The sequence below is a fragment of the Miscanthus floridulus genome, chromosome 7, assembly GCF_019320115.1.
Source record: "Miscanthus floridulus cultivar M001 chromosome 7, ASM1932011v1, whole genome shotgun sequence".
NCBI classification, from domain to species: domain Eukaryota; kingdom Viridiplantae; phylum Streptophyta; class Magnoliopsida; order Poales; family Poaceae; genus Miscanthus; species Miscanthus floridulus.
The window spans coordinates 13,420,281-13,428,704 of NC_089586.1; the positions used below are offsets into that span (position 1 = coordinate 13,420,281).

The 8,424-nt window shown below is 50.5% G+C and overlaps 1 pseudogene; it reads right to left on the reverse strand.

Moving 5' to 3' along the window:
* Positions 1 to 3,557: 3,557 nt before the first annotated feature.
* On the reverse strand, positions 3,558 to 4,247 carry LOC136465093 (signal peptide peptidase 1-like; annotated as a pseudogene).
* Positions 4,248 to 8,424: the final 4,177 nt, after the last annotated feature.

The following is an 8,424-nucleotide window of genomic DNA, read 5'->3' on the forward strand; positions in this document are numbered from 1 at the left end:
ATATAAAGGCACTGGGTCTGCCCCTTTATTTTTAGTCTACCCCAACTTGTTTGGGACTTAAATACTTTGTTGTTGTTGTTGTTTACAAAGCACACCTACCCCCCACCCCCACCCACACACACGGGAAAAAGTAAAGATGATACGAAAATGAAACAAATGACAAGGAGATGGAACTACAAATGGTGCGGCCCATGTCTTGTCTTGTCGGGGGGCATACCCCCACAGCTAGTCCCCGAGCCTGACAGTAGCTGACGTAGTCACATGGTGCCATGATTAGAAAGTAGAAGACCAGCCGAGCAGGCAGCCAGTCCCCGGGCGTAGCCGCGAGATAAGAAAAGTGCACATTCACCGCAAGGTGAAGTGTGCCCACTTAGTCTCCGAGCCTGCTGGAAGATGAAGAATGAATCTTGTAGCAGGGTCAAAGAAAAAAAAGTCTGAAAGCTTGCCGACGTCGTCTGACATGCGCGTATCAAGACCCCAGACGTGTTGCCTAAGATCAGCACCCTGATCCGAACAGCATGGAGTAGCTTGATAGCACACCGATGAGACGTAGCAAGATCCGAGCACCGAGGAGTCCCCGGCGTAGCTGGAGATGTCCGAGCACCGAGGAGCGAGGAGTCCCGACGTTGCTGGCGATGTCCGAGCACCGAGGAGCGATGAGTCCCCGGTGTCGCTGGCGATGTCCGAGCACCGAGGAGCGAGGAGTTCCCGACGTCGCTGGCGATGACCGAGCACCGAGGAGTCCCCTGCGTCGCTGGCAATGTCCGAGCACCGAGGAGCGAGGAGTCCTCGGCGTCACTGGCGATGACCAAGCACCTTGGAGCGAGGAGTCCCCGGCGTCGCTGACGATGTCCGAGCACCGAGGAGTCCCCGACGTCGCTGGCGATGACCGAGCACCGAGGAGTCCCCTGCGTCGCTGGCGATGACCGAGCACCGAGGAGCGAGGAGTCCCCGGCGTCGCTGACGATGTCCAAGCACCGAGGAGGGAGGAGTCCCCAGTGTCGCTGGCGACGTCCGAGCAGCGAGGAGTTCCCGGCGAACCTGGCGAGGTCCGAGCACTAAGGAGTCCTCGGCATAGCTGGCGATGCCCGAGTACCGAGGAGTTCCTGGCGAAGCTGGCGAGGTCCAAGCACCGAGGAGTCCCCAGCATAGCTGGCGATGTCCGAGCACCGAGGAGTCTCCGACGTAGCTGGCGACGTCCGAGCAGCGAGGAGTTCCCGGCGAAGCTGGCGAGGTCCGAGCACGGAGGAGTCCCCGGCATAGCTGGCGATGTCCGAGCACCGAGGAGTTCCCGATGAAGCTGGCGAGGTCCGAGCACCGAGGAGTCCCCAGCATAGTTGGCGACGTCTGAGCAGCGAGGAGTTCCCGGCGAAGCTGGTGAGGTCCGAGCATCGAGGAGTCCTGACATAGCTGGCGATGTCCGAGCACCGAGGAGTTCCCGCGCAAAGCTGGTGAGGTCCGAGCACCGAGCAGTCCCCGGCATCGCTGGCGATGTCCGAGCACCGAGGAGTCCCCGACGTAGCTGGCGACGTCCGAGCAGCGAGGAGTTCCCGGAGAAGCTGGCGAGGTCCGAGCACCGAGGAGTCCCCGGCATATCTAGCGATGTCCGAGCACCGAGGAGTCCCCGGCGTAGCTGGCGATGTCCGAGCACCGAGGAGCGAGGAGTCCCCGGCGTCGCTGACGACGACCGAGCATCGAGGAGGGAGGAGTCCCCGGCGTCGCTGGCGATGTCCAAGCACCGAGGAGCGAGGAGTCCCGACGTCGCTAGCGATGTCCGCAAGGTGAAGTGTGCCCACTTAGTCTTCGAGCACGAAGAATCCGAGCGCCGAGGAGTAACCGACGTATCTGGCGATGAAGCATGAGCGACGAACAGTCTGGTCATCTGATCGGTGGCGAAGTAAGCATTGAGTAAAAGCGACCGACGAATAGTTCGATCAACTGGTCGGCGATGGAGTCCATGGACCAAGCGGTCTGACCAGTTGATCGGTGGTGAAGTCCGAGCACCAGGTGATTCGATCACCTGGATGATGATCCTGCAATACAAATAGGTAGAACGGGTAGTACATGATGTACAAATATATGAACTCCGAAGAAAAAGCAGCAATGACGATGAAATAGCGTAAGTAGCTCGGTGATTAGTTGGTGTGAAGATGTATTTAATATAAACCACTCGAACAGTTAGTGTGTAGCTGAGTCTCCAGCCCTAGCTAGCCTGTTAACCATAACGCGCAGCGCGGAGCCCGTGCACGTGTAGGAGGAACATGCGTCGCTAAGGAGCCGTTGCCGACCACCCATAACGCAGAGGGCAGACGCTCGTGCACGTGTAGGGAGGAGCCGGAGATAGGACCGTCTCTGGAGGTGTTCGAGCATCAACAGGACTGTTCGGGGGTTCGGAAAATCGTTTGGAGAGCAAACATGGAGAAAACAACTCGGAGAAACATCATGGCGATTAACGAAGATTGAAGAATATTTAGAAAAATATTAAAACGTGACTTAGCTTTAGATAGAACGACTGGTCGGCGGCGTATGACGCTATCTGGTCAGCGAGAGGATGGACGTCTTCAACCTGGTTGATGAATTTGCCCCTTAGGGCATCTTGGAAGGTGGCGGCGACGTTGATGAACCCGAAAGGTAGGGTCGTAACCCCTGGAGTTTCCCGAGCAGCCTCCAATAGATCTGATCGATGGATGCGATTAGATCGTCGTTGTTGATCTGCCTCCTCTGGTAGTGAGGAAGCGAGCGGCGAGTTGTTGATGAAGGCGACCTCGGAGGCGGTTCCGAGATCGGATCTACAGTCGCGAGGGCTAATGTAGCCAGCGATGAATCGTCGTCGTGGACCGGCATGGATCTCCACGAGATTGATGACGAGAACGCGCTGTTGATTTGAGGTCCATCTGGCTCGCCATGGATCAAGCGCACACCCCTACCTGGCACGCCAATTGTCGACAAAAGATGCTCGGCAGTCCACCGAGGGGTATCCCACGATGGTAGATTTGTCGTAAATGTGAGCGAGATCAGGAGCGAGATGGTAATACAAATATCAAGACACAAGATTTAGATAGGTTCGGCCGTCAATATGACGTAATACATACATCCTGTGTTCTGATGTATTGCATTGAGGTGTATGGATCGTGTCCACTAGGGAACCCCTGCCTCTCCTTATATACTCTGGAGGGGTAGGGTTACAAGGAAAGTAGCATATTTGGTACTATACAATATCTTACGGTGCACACCGAGCAGCGCCGTGCACGCCTTGATCTTGTGGGCTGGGCCACCTCTGATTGTCTTGTGGATACCGGGGGCCATACCCCCACACAATCAGATTGCAAAACAAGAGTTATTTGTATTCTTTAAAAGACAGTAGTTTACACCCAATACTAAGTTGTTGTAACTGTACTAAGAAATTTACTTTTGCCATGAAATCCTTTTCTTGCATGCACCACGCTAGTTTTCAAGATGTGACATGGTTTTGTAGTAACAGTTAAGAGACAAGCATCAACCAAGCAGAAAATTCGGGAACAGAATTATGACCATCCAAAGAAGCATATTTACTGTGTCTAACAGTTCATACAGTGGAAAAATGGAGCCCACCAGACGATGAGATTATCATTCCAGTCTTTTGGAAGAAAACGTTTTATAGAAGGAAGCAGTGTTGCACTACATAAAGGGCCTCATAAGTACAGCACATAAATAGCTTAACATGTCTGCAAAAGATGTTCCAAGAAAAACTGGACTTACGAGAGAGCAACAATGCCTAGAATGAAAAAGTAAGCAGTGAGCACAACTTTGACCAAGTCTTTTGAGAGAAACTTGAATTGAAGGAACAGTGATAAAAGCATAGCACTTCAACTAAGGGAAACCACATAGCATGCTCCTTGGACATGGTCTCCTGCATAATAACAAATGCAAAAATAACTCAGTTGGTCGCATGGGTTACAGGTCACAATAATATCCAGCAGATACATAAACACATATTCCTTACAGAGGGTGGAGTTGGCTTGACAGAATGGTAGCGACCCACATAGACAGTAAGGCATTCTGTCAGTGCCACATTCACATTTGGGTTTACGTTAACCACAAGTGGTGCCAAGCTCAGACCTGCATATTGTAAAAGACATATACTGCTGAGGTCAGCACACGGTCTCGTTATATCAAAGGGAAAGGAAGAAGTTAAGGAGCGGATGGCTCAACTGCACAATTATCGTACCGGCAAGAGCCAAATTGGCAGCTCGTTCATGTGTCTCCATTGTTAGGAAACAATCTAGGAGACTACCAAGGTGCCCTGCAAAGAAGAAGAAGAAGAAGAGGCGTTATCCCCAGTGACAGTTCTTATCTGAAGCAGCTAGTGTTGAAGTTTTTTATCCAATAAGCATTAAGGCTAAAAGTGGAGGAAATATCTAGCGATAGAACAGATCTAATTTTATCCAATTTGTTTCCCATTTACAGTCCAGAATTCAGAAGCTGAGTGTTTTGTTTTTTGAACGCAATGGCAGAAGCTCTGCCTTTCAATTAAGCTGGGGAAAAGAGAGTTTATGTACAAACTAAGGCAGTCGAGGTTAGGAATACAAACCCCCACAAGCATGTAAAATAGGGAAACGCACGGCTCAAAAGGTGAGGGGGCATCGACTACACATAATCGAATGCTCTCTTCCTTTGCTCTATATCTTCCTTTATCTTTGCGGCCACCTGCGTCACCGTCTGTATCTTGTTGTCGAAGATTCTCTTATTTCTCTCTTTTCAAATGTTCCAAAAGGTGTAGATTACTACCCCGTTAAGCCGCCTATGCTCTGATCTTGGCACTTTCGTCGCCACCTCTTCCCACCATGATCTAATATCGGTGGGTTGCACCTGGGGTTGCTGCTGGATCTGGGTGAAGTTCTCCCACGAGAGGATTTGATTCCAAACCCCCTTTGCGAAGGGGCAACATAGGCATAGGTGGAGGCCGGTCTCTAAAGGACCATTGCAGAGCACGCATTGTTGATGGTGTGGCCACCCTCTCCTCTATAGGTTTTGTACCGTTAGAATTTTATCTTGCACTAAGATCCAGGCAAAAAACTTGCATCTGTTCTCTACTTGCGCTTTCCAGATCAACTCTGTACTGAAGGGGACGAGCGAGCCTCTGAACTGTATTCTGTAGGCCGAGCGGGTGGAGTATTTCCCATCACCGGTCCACCGCCAGCTGATGGTGTCCTGGACGCCCTGCTGTAGGTGCACATCTTGTATCCGTATCCAAAGGGACACAAACTCCTCTATGTGGACAGTCGAGGTGATTTTCCTTTGTAGCTTGCGTATCCAATTGTTGTTCCGGAGCTCTTGTTTCACCGTTCGGTTTCTCCTTGAAACTAGGCAAAACAAGTTTGGTGCTAAGTACCTAGGCGCGTCTCCATCGAGCCAATTGTGGTGCCAAAACCTAGTCTTTGCACCGTCCCCCAAAGTTATAATGATTGAGGAGTTGAAGAGGAGACGATCATCATCCGAACATGGAAGCTCGGAGCCGTTCCAAGGCTTGGAGTCGTCCACCCATTCCTGCCATAGCCATCATAACCGGAGGGCTCTCCCAAATCTATCAAGATCGAGGACGCCTAAACCACCCAGATCTTTTGGCATTATAACTGTTCGCCAGTTAACAAGGCAGTGTCCGCCATTGGCGTTCTCCTCCCCCTTCCAGAGGAACGATCTCCTGATTTTGTCAATCTTTTTCTTAGCCCATGCAGCTAGAGGAAACACTGTCAGGTGGTAGGTTGGCATGGAGGAGAGGACAGATGTTACTAGAGTGAGACGTCCCGCTCTGTTAAGCCATCTTCCTTTCCATTTGGGTAACCTCTGCCCTATACGGTCTATGAGGGGTTGCACGTATATCTTTTGCAGTGCTTTAATGTGTAGTTGCAGGCCCAAGTACTTGCAAGGGAAGGTCCCTCTAGAACCGGTGAAGGGTGAGAGGACTTGGTCTAGATCAACGTCTGCGCAGCTGATTGGGTGCACCGAGCTTTTTTGTAGGTTGATGTGGAGTCCCGAGAATGAGCCAAAAGCGTGTAGGATGGATTTGACGGCTTCAACATCGTCTTTTGTGGGGCTGATGAAAATGGCAGCATCATCCGCATACATGGAGGTTCTCCATTTTGCCGCCGCGATTGGTAAGGGGGTGAGTATCCCATGGTCGGTTGCCCGATCAAGCAAACATTGAAGCGGGTCCATAGCAAGGATGAATAGCATGGGTGAGAGTGGATCTCCTTGGCGGACGCCTCTAGCATGGCTAAAAGCGGCACCCTATCGCCCATTAAGCAAGGGTGTGGAAGTGGATGTACGCAGGAGGATAGAGATCCATTCACGCCATCGTTGTCCGAAGCCGAGGGCTTGCAGAATCTCGAGCAGGTATCCCCAATGAACCGTATCAAAAGCCTTGTGGATATCTAGTTTCATGAATAAAGCCGGTATCTTTTGCTTGTGCAACCTTTGTACCACGCCCTGGACGTAAAGGAAATTATCATGGATGCTTCTCTTTTTTATGAATGCGCTCTGGCAGTTGGAGACGAGGTAGTTGAGTCGAGGGGCAAGTCTGTTAGCTAACACCTTAGAGAGGATCTTTGCAATGTTGTGGACGAGGCTGATGGGTCTGAAATCAGTAACTCTTGTTGCATCTGTTTTTTTGGGTAGAAGGATGATGCAAGCCGAATTTAGCCATTCGAAGCCCTGGGCATTCAAGTTGAATAGGTTGTTCATGGCCGCCATTACATCATCCTTAATGATTTCCCAACATGCTTTGAAGAAGGCCCCCGTGAAGCCATCCGGGCCTGGTGCTTTGTCGGAAGGCATAGAATATATAGTGTTTTTTATCTCTTCCTGGGAGAAAGGCAACTCTAGGTCGGAGAGATCATGTTGGTTGTATCCAAGGGATTGCCAATTTATTGTGGAATCTCTCGTCATCGTGGAGCCAATGTGATTTTTGAAATAATCTTGAATCACCTTTTCTTTCTCTTGATGAGCCACCGCGATCCCCCCATCCGTATGTAGACAATGTATGTAATTCTTTCTCCGGCGTGCGTTTGCTCGACTGTGGAAGAACTTTGTGTTAGCATCACCACAGCGAATGTATGTTAGTCTCGATCTCTGTCTGATTCTTGATTTTTCGATGGCCGCGAGTCCAGTGCTACGGGCTTTGAGGCGGCGACATAGGTGAAGTTCCATGGCAGTGAGCAACCTATGCTCTTGGGCTGCTTCTAATTGTAGTAGCACTTCTTTCACTATGGCGAGCTGCATCCTTGTATCCCCTATCTTCTCTTTCTTCCAACGCTTGATACCTTTTGCCACACGCGCCATTTTGATATGCAAGCGTTTGATCGGAAGAGCGGTGGTGACCGGTCTATTCCAAATGTTCTGGACAAGATCTTGGAAGCCCTCCATCTTAGTCCAGTAATTTTCAAAGTGGAAGGAAGTGTTGTGATTGTGGTCAAGTTCTCCCTGGAGTAGCAGCGGTGTATGGTCCGACATGAGTGATGGAAGGGAGTGTAAGAAACATGATGGGAAGGATAGCTCCCACTCGGGGGTACATAGTAGTCTGTCGATTCTAGTGAGCATCGGGTTTTGCTGTTGATTGCTCCAGGTAAAGCGACGTCCATTTAGCTTGATTTCTTTGAGCCTCAAATGATCGATCGTCGCTCTAAATGCCCCCATGAGACGGTGGTTGAGATTGGCGTTGTTCTTATCTTCCGCCTGGTAGATGAGGTTGAAATCTCCCAGGATGAGCCATCTATCATTCTCCGGTGGCGGAATGTTTTTCAGTTCTTGGAGGAATTGAAGTTTGGCCTCCTCCCCTTGCGGACCATATACCACCGTAATTTGCCACCTTGTTCCATCTGCCCTCATGTTGATCTGCACGGTTATAGTGCTCGTGGTAAGTACAATGTCGGAGAGGTCGAAGAAGTCTTCGTTGACCTCAAGGAAGATGCATCCTCGTGTCTGTTCCGCCGGGAGCACAATATAGGAGTTTTCAAATTTCGCTCCGACCGTTCGGCGCACCACATTACGGTCCATAGCTTGCATCTTTGTTTCTTGTAGACATACAATGGTGGCGCTGGTGGTTCTCACGAGCTCACTGACCGAGTCCTGTCGGGCGCCATCATTTAGACCCTTGACGTTCTAGTTAAGTAACTGACAATTCATCTGTGCCATATGTCAACCAATGGGCCCCTATCTAAAATAATTCTTCGGAAGGAGACAAGTAGGAAGTCGTCTTTTGGTTCAGTAGAGGCGACCAGCACAGAGGTAAGCACACAGAGGCATATGCATCGAGATAAGCATACAGAGGTTATGAAAGCATCAACTTGGAGTGGCCGATACAACTAAAAGCCACTGGCTGTCGGCACAATGATACAAAGCACTCGCTTCTTGCTCGCTGAGTTCTTGCTACAGCTAACTACCAGATGA